The 12,889-nt window shown below is 45.0% G+C and overlaps 10 non-coding genes across 10 annotated transcripts; all 10 read left to right on the forward strand.

The window, feature by feature from the left end:
- Positions 1 to 369: 369 nt before the first annotated feature.
- On the forward strand, positions 370 to 560 carry LOC141245281 (U2 spliceosomal RNA). The gene has a single exon (XR_012309113.1). It is a non-coding gene; the product is annotated as a U2 spliceosomal RNA (small nuclear RNA).
- A 1,121-nt stretch (positions 561 to 1,681) lies between these two features.
- LOC141245282 (U2 spliceosomal RNA) lies at positions 1,682 to 1,872 on the forward strand. The gene has a single exon (XR_012309114.1). It is a non-coding gene; the product is annotated as a U2 spliceosomal RNA (small nuclear RNA).
- A 1,120-nt stretch (positions 1,873 to 2,992) lies between these two features.
- Positions 2,993 to 3,183, forward strand: LOC141245283 (U2 spliceosomal RNA). Its single transcript, XR_012309115.1, has one exon. It is a non-coding gene; the product is annotated as a U2 spliceosomal RNA (small nuclear RNA).
- Positions 3,184 to 4,297: 1,114 nt separating this feature from the next.
- LOC141245284 (U2 spliceosomal RNA) lies at positions 4,298 to 4,488 on the forward strand. Its single transcript, XR_012309116.1, has one exon. It is a non-coding gene; the product is annotated as a U2 spliceosomal RNA (small nuclear RNA).
- A 1,119-nt stretch (positions 4,489 to 5,607) lies between these two features.
- Positions 5,608 to 5,798, forward strand: LOC141245285 (U2 spliceosomal RNA). The gene has a single exon (XR_012309117.1). It is a non-coding gene; the product is annotated as a U2 spliceosomal RNA (small nuclear RNA).
- Positions 5,799 to 6,919: 1,121 nt separating this feature from the next.
- On the forward strand, positions 6,920 to 7,110 carry LOC141245318 (U2 spliceosomal RNA). Its single transcript, XR_012309149.1, has one exon. It is a non-coding gene; the product is annotated as a U2 spliceosomal RNA (small nuclear RNA).
- Positions 7,111 to 8,230: 1,120 nt separating this feature from the next.
- On the forward strand, positions 8,231 to 8,421 carry LOC141245319 (U2 spliceosomal RNA). Its single transcript, XR_012309150.1, has one exon. It is a non-coding gene; the product is annotated as a U2 spliceosomal RNA (small nuclear RNA).
- A 1,118-nt stretch (positions 8,422 to 9,539) lies between these two features.
- LOC141245286 (U2 spliceosomal RNA) lies at positions 9,540 to 9,730 on the forward strand. Its single transcript, XR_012309118.1, has one exon. It is a non-coding gene; the product is annotated as a U2 spliceosomal RNA (small nuclear RNA).
- Positions 9,731 to 10,849: 1,119 nt separating this feature from the next.
- LOC141245287 (U2 spliceosomal RNA) lies at positions 10,850 to 11,040 on the forward strand. Its single transcript, XR_012309119.1, has one exon. It is a non-coding gene; the product is annotated as a U2 spliceosomal RNA (small nuclear RNA).
- A 1,120-nt stretch (positions 11,041 to 12,160) lies between these two features.
- LOC141245288 (U2 spliceosomal RNA) lies at positions 12,161 to 12,351 on the forward strand. The gene has a single exon (XR_012309120.1). It is a non-coding gene; the product is annotated as a U2 spliceosomal RNA (small nuclear RNA).
- Positions 12,352 to 12,889: the final 538 nt, after the last annotated feature.

A 12,889-nucleotide genomic window follows, 5' to 3' on the forward strand; every position in this document is an offset into this window, starting at 1 on the left:
CAGCCACCTTCAGTCTGCTGCTGGACAGCCAGCAGCAGCAGCAGCAGGAGAGGTAATTAATCAGCAACCCTCCTGCTAAGGGTAGACAGCTGCTCGTTCCACCCCCCCCGCCTTAATTGGTTCTCCTCCCTTCCAACGGTGTTGAGGCGGGTGGGAACAGCCGGGGGTTGAGGGTACTGTGCTAAAAGAGGTGGAGTTATGCAGATCTAAAACGCGTGGATTGCAGCAGCAGCAAGCCGAAAAGTGCAGGCATGTGAGGGATCTAGAGGTTGACAGCATGTCTTCTTAACGGGAGTCCAGGTGGCCATCTCCACAAATGGACTTTTCAGAATCCTTGGGTGGCACCGTAGTCGGAAACCAATTCTGGTTATCGCTTCTCGGCCTTTTGGCTAAGATCAAGTGTAGTATCTGTTCTTATCAGTTTAATATCTGATACGTCCCCTATCTGGGGACCATATATTAAATGGATTTTTAGAACAGGGAGATGGAAAAAGAGCTTGCTCTGTCCACTCCACGCATTGACCTGGTATTGCAGTATCTCCAGGACCGGTGCACCCCTTCTTTAATGCAGTTTCTAAAATCAGAAAGAATTGAATTCAATGCTTTTTGTTCATTTTGCTTGTTTGTCGGATTTTGGGATGGACTCTTTGGCTTTGCTTTTCTTCTCCTCATTGGATTTTTCATGTTAAAAGTTGCAGAAGCCAGATGACAAGCTCATTTTGGTTCAACTTCAGCAACTGTGCATTGCATTGCCATGTAATGTAATGTAATGCAATGCTATCTATCTAGCTCTCCCTCTATACTTCCTTTTGGATAAACAGACATATTAGGCAAGCATTTTGGAGCTTTCACCTAAATAACTACAGGTGGTGAGATAAGCTGCACAATATAATTGACCTTTCAGTATATTGTTGCACACACACCATCTATTTAGCAAATGCCCTTGTTATCAACAGCAGCCTTTTAAACTCACCTGAGCTAACAGGTATGTGAGCTGGTTACTCTGCTGCGCTTAAAATTTCTTTTTTGGTTTGCTACAATGCCTTTTCTGAAACGTTGTCTCCCTCTGCTGGAACACTGACTTCTTTCATTTAATGCCTGCAGACTATAAAAGAGAAACCAACCCAAAAAGTTTGGTTGATTAGTCTGTGGCATTCTTTTAAACTGTTGCTTATGGCGGTCTCTGTGAGCTTCTCAGTGACATTCAGCCATCCAGGTATCCCGCCTGCAGTAGACGGAATGTGGCAATGGAACGCTGGCTGCGCGTGTCATAATAGGCTCTGAGCCTTTATATACCTGCGCACAGCAGCAGCCACCTTCAGTCTGCTGCTGGACAGCCAGCAGCAGCAGCAGCAGGAGAGGTAATTAATCAGCAACCCTCCTGCTAAGGGTAGACAGCTGCTCGTTCCACCCCCCCCCCCGCCTTAATTGGTTCTCCTCCCTTCCAACGGTGTTGAGGCGGGTGGGAACAGCCGGGGGTTGAGGGTACTGTGCTAAAAGAGGTGGAGTTATGCAGATCTAAAACGCGTGGATTGCAGCAGCAGCAAGCCGAAAAGTGCAGGCATGTGAGGGATCTAGAGGTTGACAGCATGTCTTCTTAACGGGAGTCCAGGTGGCCATCTCCACAAATGGACTTTTCAGAATCCTTGGGTGGCACCGTAGTCGGAAACCAATTCTGGTTATCGCTTCTCGGCCTTTTGGCTAAGATCAAGTGTAGTATCTGTTCTTATCAGTTTAATATCTGATACGTCCCCTATCTGGGGACCATATATTAAATGGATTTTTAGAACAGGGAGATGGAAAAAGAGCTTGCTCTGTCCACTCCACGCATTGACCTGGTATTGCAGTATCTCCAGGACCGGTGCACCCCTTCTTTAATGCAGTTTCTAAAATCAGAAAGAATTGGATTCAATGCTTTTTGTTCATTTTGCTTGTTTGTCGGATTTTGGGATGGACTCTTTGGCTTTGCTTTTCTTCTCCTCATTGGATTTTTCATGTTAAAAGTTGCAGAAGCCAGATGACAAGCTCATTTTGGTTCAACTTCAGCAACTGTGCATTGCATTGCCATGTAATGTAATGTAATGCAATGCTATCTATCTAGCTCTCCCTCTATACTTCCTTTTGGATAAACAGACATATTAGGCAAGCATTTTGGAGCTTTCACCTAAATAACTACAGGTGGTGAGATAAGCTGCACAATATAATTGACCTTTCAGTATATTGTTGCACACACACCATCTATTTAGCAAATGCCCTTGTTATCAACAGCAGCCTTTTAAACTCACCTGAGCTAACAGGTATGTGAGCTGGTTACTCTGCTGCGCTTAAAATTTCTTTTTTGGTTTGCTACAATGCCTTTTCTGAAACGTTGTCTCCCTCTGCTGGAACACTGACTTCTTTCATTTAATGCCTGCAGACTATAAAAGAGAAACCAACCCAAAAAGTTTGGTTGATTAGTCTGTGGCATTCTTTTAAACTGTTGCTTATGGCGGTCTCTGTGAGCTTCTCAGTGACATTCAGCCATCCAGGTATCCCGCCTGCAGTAGACGGAATGTGGCAATGGAACGCTGGCTGCGCGTGTCATAATAGGCTCTGAGCCTTTATATACCTGCGCACAGCAGCAGCCACCTTCAGTCTGCTGCTGGACAGCCAGCAGCAGCAGCAGCAGGAGAGGTAATTAATCAGCAACCCTCCTGCTAAGGGTAGACAGCTGCTCGTTCCACCCCCCCCCCGCCTTAATTGGTTCTCCTCCCTTCCAACGGTGTTGAGGCGGGTGGGAACAGCCGGGGGTTGAGGGTACTGTGCTAAAAGAGGTGGAGTTATGCAGATCTAAAACGCGTGGATTGCAGCAGCAGCAAGCCGAAAAGTGCAGGCATGCGAGGGATCTAGAGGTTGACAGCATGTCTTCTTAACGGGAGTCCAGGTGGCCATCTCCACAAATGGACTTTTCAGAATCCTTTGGTGGCACCGTAGTCGGAAACCAATTCTGGTTATCGCTTCTCGGCCTTTTGGCTAAGATCAAGTGTAGTATCTGTTCTTATCAGTTTAATATCTGATACGTCCCCTATCTGGGGACCATATATTAAATGGATTTTTAGAACAGGGAGATGGAAAAAGAGCTTGCTCTGTCCACTCCACGCATTGACCTGGTATTGCAGTATCTCCAGGACCGGTGCACCCCTTCTTTAATGCAGTTTCTAAAATCAGAAAGAATTGAATTCAATGCTTTTTGTTCATTTTGCTTGTTTGTCGGATTTTGGGATGGACTCTTTGGCTTTGCTTTTCTTCTCCTCATTGGATTTTTCATGTTAAAAGTTGCAGAAGCCAGATGACAAGCTCATTTTGGTTCAACTTCAGCAACTGTGCATTGCATTGCCATGTAATGTAATGTAATGCAATGCTATCTATCTAGCTCTCCCTCTATACTTCCTTTTGGATAAACAGACATATTAGGCAAGCATTTTGGAGCTTTCACCTAAATAACTACAGGTGGTGAGATAAGCTGCACAATATAATTGACCTTTCAGTATATTGTTGCACACACACCATCTATTTAGCAAATGCCCTTGTTATCAACAGCAGCCTTTTAAACTCACCTGAGCTAACAGGTATGTGAGCTGGTTACTCTGCTGCGCTTAAAATTTCTTTTTTGGTTTGCTACAATGCCTTTTCTGAAACGTTGTCTCCCTCTGCTGGAACACTGACTTCTTTCATTTAATGCCTGCAGACTATAAAAGAGAAACCAACCCAAAAAGTTTGGTTGATTAGTCTGTGGCATTCTTTTAAACTGTTGCTTATGGCGGTCTCTGTGAGCTTCTCAGTGACATTCAGCCATCCAGGTATCCCGCCTGCAGTAGACGGAATGTGGCAATGGAACGCTGGCTGCGCGTGTCATAATAGGCTCTGAGCCTTTATATACCTGCGCACAGCAGCAGCCACCTTCAGTCTGCTGCTGGACAGCCAGCAGCAGCAGGAGAGGTAATTAATCAGCAACCCTCCTGCTAAGGGTAGACAGCTGCTCGTTCCACCCCCCCCCCGCCTTAATTGGTTCTCCTCCCTTCCAACGGTGTTGAGGCGGGTGGGAACAGCCGGGGGTTGAGGGTACTGTGCTAAAAGAGGTGGAGTTATGCAGATCTAAAACGCGTGGATTGCAGCAGCAGCAAGCCGAAAAGTGCAGGCATGTGAGGGATCTAGAGGTTGACAGCATGTCTTCTTAACGGGAGTCCAGGTGGCCATCTCCACAAATGGACTTTTCAGAATCCTTGGGTGGCACCGTAGTCGGAAACCAATTCTGGTTATCGCTTCTCGGCCTTTTGGCTAAGATCAAGTGTAGTATCTGTTCTTATCAGTTTAATATCTGATACGTCCCCTATCTGGGGACCATATATTAAATGGATTTTTAGAACAGGGAGATGGAAAAAGAGCTTGCTCTGTCCACTCCACGCATTGACCTGGTATTGCAGTATCTCCAGGACCGGTGCACCCCTTCTTTAATGCAGTTTCTAAAATCAGAAAGAATTGAATTCAATGCTTTTTGTTCATTTTGCTTGTTTGTCGGATTTTGGGATGGACTCTTTGGCTTTGCTTTTCTTCTCCTCATTGGATTTTTCATGTTAAAAGTTGCAGAAGCCAGATGACAAGCTCATTTTGGTTCAACTTCAGCAACTGTGCATTGCATTGCCATGTAATGTAATGTAATGCAATGCTATCTATCTAGCTCTCCCTCTATACTTCCTTTTGGATAAACAGACATATTAGGCAAGCATTTTGGAGCTTTCACCTAAATAACTACAGGTGGTGAGATAAGCTGCACAATATAATTGACCTTTCAGTATATTGTTGCACACACACCATCTATTTAGCAAATGCCCTTGTTATCAACAGCAGCCTTTTAAACTCACCTGAGCTAACAGGTATGTGAGCTGGTTACTCTGCTGCGCTTAAAATTTCTTTTTTGGTTTGCTACAATGCCTTTTCTGAAACGTTGTCTCCCTCTGCTGGAACACTGACTTCTTTCATTTAATGCCTGCAGACTATAAAAGAGAAACCAACCCAAAAAGTTTGGTTGATTAGTCTGTGGCATTCTTTTAAACTGTTGCTTATGGCGGTCTCTGTGAGCTTCTCAGTGACATTCAGCCATCCAGGTATCCCGCCTGCAGTAGACGGAATGTGGCAATGGAACGCTGGCTGCGCGTGTCATAATAGGCTCTGAGCCTTTATATACCTGCGCACAGCAGCAGCCACCTTCAGTCTGCTGCTGGACAGCCAGCAGCAGCAGCAGCAGGAGAGGTAATTAATCAGCAACCCTCCTGCTAAGGGTAGACAGCTGCTCGTTCCACCCCCCCCCGCCTTAATTGGTTCTCCTCCCTTCCAACGGTGTTGAGGCGGGTGGGAACAGCCGGGGGTTGAGGGTACTGTGCTAAAAGAGGTGGAGTTATGCAGATCTAAAACGCGTGGATTGCAGCAGCAGCAAGCCGAAAAGTGCAGGCATGTGAGGGATCTAGAGGTTGACAGCATGTCTTCTTAACGGGAGTCCAGGTGGCCATCTCCACAAATGGACTTTTCAGAATCCTTGGGTGGCACCGTAGTCGGAAACCAATTCTGGTTATCGCTTCTCGGCCTTTTGGCTAAGATCAAGTGTAGTATCTGTTCTTATCAGTTTAATATCTGATACGTCCCCTATCTGGGGACCATATATTAAATGGATTTTTAGAACAGGGAGATGGAAAAAGAGCTTGCTCTGTCCACTCCACGCATTGACCTGGTATTGCAGTATCTCCAGGACCGGTGCACCCCTTCTTTAATGCAGTTTCTAAAATCAGAAAGAATTGAATTCAATGCTTTTTGTTCATTTTGCTTGTTTGTCGGATTTTGGGATGGACTCTTTGGCTTTGCTTTTCTTCTCCTCATTGGATTTTTCATGTTAAAAGTTGCAGAAGCCAGATGACAAGCTCATTTTGGTTCAACTTCAGCAACTGTGCATTGCATTGCCATGTAATGTAATGTAATGCAATGCTATCTATCTAGCTCTCATTCTATACTTCCTTTTGGATAAACAGACATATTAGGCAAGCATTTTGGAGCTTTCACCTAAATAACTACAGGTGGTGAGATAAGCTGCACAATATAATTGACCTTTCAGTATATTGTTGCACACACACCATCTATTTAGCAAATGCCCTTGTTATCAACAGCAGCCTTTTAAACTCACCTGAGCTAACAGGTATGTGAGCTGGTTACTCTGCTGCGCTTAAAATTTCTTTTTTGGTTTGCTACAATGCCTTTTCTGAAACGTTGTCTCCCTCTGCTGGAACACTGACTTCTTTCATTTAATGCCTGCAGACTATAAAAGAGAAACCAACCCAAAAAGTTTGGTTGATTAGTCTGTGGCATTCTTTTAAACTGTTGCTTATGGCGGTCTCTGTGAGCTTCTCAGTGACATTCAGCCATCCAGGTATCCCGCCTGCAGTAGACGGAATGTGGCAATGGAACGCTGGCTGCGCGTGTCATAATAGGCTCTGAGCCTTTATATACCTGCGCACAGCAGCAGCCACCTTCAGTCTGCTGCTGGACAGCCAGCAGCAGCAGCAGCAGGAGAGGTAATTAATCAGCAACCCTCCTGCTAAGGGTAGACAGCTGCTCGTTCCACCCCCCCCCCCGCCTTAATTGGTTCTCCTCCCTTCCAACGGTGTTGAGGCGGGTGGGAACAGCCGGGGGTTGAGGGTACTGTGCTAAAAGAGGTGGAGTTATGCAGATCTAAAACGCGTGGATTGCAGCAGCAGCAAGCCGAAAAGTGCAGGCATGTGAGGGATCTAGAGGTTGACAGCATGTCTTCTTAACGGGAGTCCAGGTGGCCATCTCCACAAATGGACTTTTCAGAATCCTTGGGTGGCACCGTAGTCGGAAACCAATTCTGGTTATCGCTTCTCGGCCTTTTGGCTAAGATCAAGTGTAGTATCTGTTCTTATCAGTTTAATATCTGATACGTTCCCTATCTGGGGACCATATATTAAATGGATTTTTAGAACAGGGAGATGGAAAAAGAGCTTGCTCTGTCCACTCCACGCATTGACCTGGTATTGCAGTATCTCCAGGACCGGTGCACCCCTTCTTTAATGCAGTTTCTAAAATCAGAAAGAATTGAATTCAATGCTTTTTGTTCATTTTGCTTGTTTGTCGGATTTTGGGATGGACTCTTTGGCTTTGCTTTTCTTCTCCTCATTGGATTTTTCATGTTAAAAGTTGCAGAAGCCAGATGACAAGCTCATTTTGGTTCAACTTCAGCAACTGTGCATTGCATTGCCATGTAATGTAATGTAATGCAATGCTATCTATCTAGCTCTCCCTCTATACTTCCTTTTGGATAAACAGACATATTAGGCAAGCATTTTGGAGCTTTCACCTAAATAACTACAGGTGGTGAGATAAGCTGCACAATATAATTGACCTTTCAGTATATTGTTGCACACACACCATCTATTTAGCAAATGCCCTTGTTATCAACAGCAGCCTTTTAAACTCACCTGAGCTAACAGGTATGTGAGCTGGTTACTCTGCTGCGCTTAAAATTTCTTTTTTGGTTTGCTACAATGCCTTTTCTGAAACGTTGTCTCCCTCTGCTGGAACACTGACTTCTTTCATTTAATGCCTGCAGACTATAAAAGAGAAACCAACCCAAAAAGTTTGGTTGATTAGTCTGTGGCATTCTTTTAAACTGTTGCTTATGGCGGTCTCTGTGAGCTTCTCAGTGACATTCAGCCATCCAGGTATCCCGCCTGCAGTAGACGGAATGTGGCAATGGAACGCTGGCTGCGCGTGTCATAATAGGCTCTGAGCCTTTATATACCTGCGCACAGCAGCAGCCACCTTCAGTCTGCTGCTGGACAGCCAGCAGCAGCAGCAGCAGGAGAGGTAATTAATCAGCAACCCTCCTGCTAAGGGTAGACAGCTGCTCGTTCCACCCCCCCCCCGCCTTAATTGGTTCTCCTCCCTTCCAACGGTGTTGAAGCGGGTGGGAACAGCCGGGGGTTGAGGGTACTGTGCTAAAAGAGGTGGAGTTATGCAGATCTAAAACGCGTGGATTGCAGCAGCAGCAAGCCGAAAAGTGCAGGCATGTGAGGGATCTAGAGGTTGACAGCATGTCTTCTTAACGGGAGTCCAGGTGGCCATCTCCACAAATGGACTTTTCAGAATCCTTGGGTGGCACCGTAGTCGGAAACCAATTCTGGTTATCGCTTCTCGGCCTTTTGGCTAAGATCAAGTGTAGTATCTGTTCTTATCAGTTTAATATCTGATACGTTCCCTATCTGGGGACCATATATTAAATGGATTTTTAGAACAGGGAGATGGAAAAAGAGCTTGCTCTGTCCACTCCACGCATTGACCTGGTATTGCAGTATCTCCAGGACCGGTGCACCCCTTCTTTAATGCAGTTTCTAAAATCAGAAAGAATTGAATTCAATGCTTTTTGTTCATTTTGCTTGTTTGTCGGATTTTGGGATGGACTCTTTGGCTTTGCTTTTCTTCTCCTCATTGGATTTTTCATGTTAAAAGTTGCAGAAGCCAGATGACAAGCTCATTTTGGTTCAACTTCAGCAACTGTGCATTGCATTGCCATGTAATGTAATGTAATGCAATGCTATCTATCTAGCTCTCCCTCTATACTTCCTTTTGGATAAACAGACATATTAGGCAAGCATTTTGGAGCTTTCACCTAAATAACTACAGGTGGTGAGATAAGCTGCACAATATAATTGACCTTTCAGTATATTGTTGCACACACACCATCTATTTAGCAAATGCCCTTGTTATCAACAGCAGCCTTTTAAACTCACCTGAGCTAACAGGTATGTGAGCTGGTTACTCTGCTGCGCTTAAAATTTCTTTTTTGGTTTGCTACAATGCCTTTTCTGAAACGTTGTCTCCCTCTGCTGGAACACTGACTTCTTTCATTTAATGCCTGCAGACTATAAAAGAGAAACCAACCCAAAAAGTTTGGTTGATTAGTCTGTGGCATTCTTTTAAACTGTTGCTTATGGCGGTCTCTGTGAGCTTCTCAGTGACATTCAGCCATCCAGGTATCCCGCCTGCAGTAGACGGAATGTGGCAATGGAACGCTGGCTGCGCGTGTCATAATAGGCTCTGAGCCTTTATATACCTGCGCACAGCAGCAGCCACCTTCAGTCTGCTGCTGGACAGCCAGCAGCAGCAGCAGGAGAGGTAATTAATCAGCAACCCTCCTGCTAAGGGTAGACAGCTGCTCGTTCCATCCCCCCCCCCGCCTTAATTGGTTCTCCTCCCTTCCAACGGTGTTGAGGCGGGTGGGAACAGCCGGGGGTTGAGGGTACTGTGCTAAAAGAGGTGGAGTTATGCAGATCTAAAACGCGTGGATTGCAGCAGCAGCAAGCCGAAAAGTGCAGGCATGTGAGGGATCTAGAGGTTGACAGCATGTCTTCTTAACGGGAGTCCAGGTGGCCATCTCCACAAATGGACTTTTCAGAATCCTTGGGTGGCACCGTAGTCGGAAACCAATTCTGGTTATCGCTTCTCGGCCTTTTGGCTAAGATCAAGTGTAGTATCTGTTCTTATCAGTTTAATATCTGATACGTCCCCTATCTGGGGACCATATATTAAATGGATTTTTAGAACAGGGAGATGGAAAAAGAGCTTGCTCTGTCCACTCCACGCATTGACCTGGTATTGCAGTATCTCCAGGACCGGTGCACCCCTTCTTTAATGCAGTTTCTAAAATCAGAAAGAATTGAATTCAATGCTTTTTGTTCATTTTGCTTGTTTGTCGGATTTTGGGATGGACTCTTTGGCTTTGCTTTTCTTCTCCTCATTGGATTTTTCATGTTAAAAGTTGCAGAAGCCAGATGACAAGCTCATTTTGGTTCAACTTCAGCAACTGTGCATTGCATTGCCATGTAATGTAATGTAATGCAATGCTATCTATCTAGCTCTCCCTCTATACTTCCTTTTGGATAAACAGACATATTAGGCAAGCATTTTGGAGCTTTCACCTAAATAACTACAGGTGGTGAGATAAGCTGCACAATATAATTGACCTTTCAGTATATTGTTGCACACACACCATCTATTTAGCAAATGCCCTTGTTATCAACAGCAGCCTTTTAAACTCACCTGAGCTAACAGGTATGTGAGCTGGTTACTCTGCTGCGCTTAAAATTTATTTTTTGGTTTGCTACAATGCCTTTTCTGAAACGTTGTCTCCCTCTGCTGGAACACTGACTTCTTTCATTTAATGCCTGCAGACTATAAAAGAGAAACCAACCCAAAAAGTTTGGTTGATTAGTCTGTGGCATTCTTTTAAACTGTTGCTTATGGCGGTCTCTGTGAGCTTCTCAGTGACATTCAGCCATCCAGGTATCCCGCCTGCAGTAGACGGAATGTGGCAATGGAACGCTGGCTGCGCGTGTCATAATAGGCTCTGAGCCTTTATATACCTGCGCACAGCAGCAGCCACCTTCAGTCTGCTGCTGGACAGCCAGCAGCAGCAGCAGCAGGAGAGGTAATTAATCAGCAACCCTCCTGCTAAGGGTAGACAGCTGCTCGTTCCACCCCCCCCCGCCTTAATTGGTTCTCCTCCCTTCCAACGGTGTTGAGGCGGGTGGGAACAGCCGGGGGTTGAGGGTACTGTGCTAAAAGAGGTGGAGTTATGCAGATCTAAAACGCGTGGATTGCAGCAGCAGCAAGCCGAAAAGTGCAGGCATGTGAGGGATCTAGAGGTTGACAGCATGTCTTCTTAACGGGAGTCCAGGTGGCCATCTCCACAAATGGACTTTTCAGAATCCTTGGGTGGCACCGTAGTCGGAAACCAATTCTGGTTATCGCTTCTCGGCCTTTTGGCTAAGATCAAGTGTAGTATCTGTTCTTATCAGTTTAATATCTGATACGTCCCCTATCTGGGGACCATATATTAAATGGATTTTTAGAACAGGGAGATGGAAAAAGAGCTTGCTCTGTCCACTCCACGCATTGACCTGGTATTGCAGTATCTCCAGGACCGGTGCACCCCTTCTTTAATGCAGTTTCTAAAATCAGAAAGAATTGAATTCAATGCTTTTTGTTCATTTTGCTTGTTTGTCGGATTTTGGGATGGACTCTTTGGCTTTGCTTTTCTTCTCCTCATTGGATTTTTCATGTTAAAAGTTGCAGAAGCCAGATGACAAGCTCATTTTGGTTCAACTTCAGCAACTGTGCATTGCATTGCCATGTAATGTAATGTAATGCAATGCTATCTATCTAGCTCTCCCTCTATACTTCCTTTTGGATAAACAGACATATTAGGCAAGCATTTTGGAGCTTTCACCTAAATAACTACAGGTGGTGAGATAAGCTGCACAATATAATTGACCTTTCAGTATATTGTTGCACACACACCATCTATTTAGCAAATGCCCTTGTTATCAACAGCAGCCTTTTAAACTCACCTGAGCTAACAGGTATGTGAGCTGGTTACTCTGCTGCGCTTAAAATTTCTTTTTTGGTTTGCTACAATGCCTTTTCTGAAACGTTGTCTCCCTCTGCTGGAACACTGACTTCTTTCATTTAATGCCTGCAGACTATAAAAGAGAAACCAACCCAAAAAGTTTGGTTGATTAGTCTGTGGCATTCTTTTAAACTGTTGCTTATGGCGGTCTCTGTGAGCTTCTCAGTGACATTCAGCCATCCAGGTATCCCGCCTGCAGTAGACGGAATGTGGCAATGGAACGCTGGCTGCGCGTGTCATAATAGGCTCTGAGCCTTTATATACCTGCGCACAGCAGCAGCCACCTTCAGTCTGCTGCTGGACAGCCAGCAGCAGCAGCAGCAGGAGAGGTAATTAATCAGCAACCCTCCTGCTAAGGGTAGACAGCTGCTCGTTCCACCCCCCCCCCGCCTTAATTGGTTCTCCTCCCTTCCAACGGTGTTGAGGCGGGTGGGAACAGCCGGGGGTTGAGGGTACTGTGCTAAAAGAGGTGGAGTTATGCAGATCTAAAACGCGTGGATTGCAGCAGCAGCAAGCCGAAAAGTGCAGGCATGTGAGGGATCTAGAGGTTGACAGCATGTCTTCTTAACGGGAGTCCAGGTGGCCATCTCCACAAATGGACTTTTCAGAATCCTTGGGTGGCACCGTAGTCGGAAACCAATTCTGGTTATCGCTTCTCGGCCTTTTGGCTAAGATCAAGTGTAGTATCTGTTCTTATCAGTTTAATATCTGATACGTCCCCTATCTGGGGACCATATATTAAATGGATTTTTAGAACAGGGAGATGGAAAAAGAGCTTGCTCTGTCCACTCCACGCATTGACCTGGTATTGCAGTATCTCCAGGACCGGTGCACCCCTTCTTTAATGCAGTTTCTAAAATCAGAAAGAATTGAATTCAATGCTTTTTGTTCATTTTGCTTGTTTGTCGGATTTTGGGATGGACTCTTTGGCTTTGCTTTTCTTCTCCTCATTGGATTTTTCATGTTAAAAGTTGCAGAAGCCAGATGACAAGCTCATTTTGGTTCAACTTCAGCAACTGTGCATTGCATTGCCATGTAATGTAATGTAATGCAATGCTATCTATCTAGCTCTCCCTCTATACTTCCTTTTGGATAAACAGACATATTAGGCAAGCATTTTGGAGCTTTCACCTAAATAACTACAGGTGGTGAGATAAGCTGCACAATATAATTGACCTTTCAGTATATTGTTGCACACACACCATCTATTTAGCAAATGCCCTTGTTATCAACAGCAGCCTTTTAAACTCACCTGAGCTAACAGGTATGTGAGCTGGTTACTCTGCTGCGCTTAAAATTTCTTTTTTGGTTTGCTACAATGCCTTTTCTGAAACGTTGTCTCCCTCTGCTGGAACACTGACTTCTTTCATTTAATGC

The sequence above is a fragment of the Phyllobates terribilis genome, unplaced genomic scaffold (genome assembly GCF_046119375.1).
Source record: "Phyllobates terribilis strain yellow unplaced genomic scaffold, ASM4611937v1 Scaffold_1828__1_contigs__length_205237, whole genome shotgun sequence".
NCBI lineage: Eukaryota > Metazoa > Chordata > Amphibia > Anura > Dendrobatidae > Phyllobates > Phyllobates terribilis.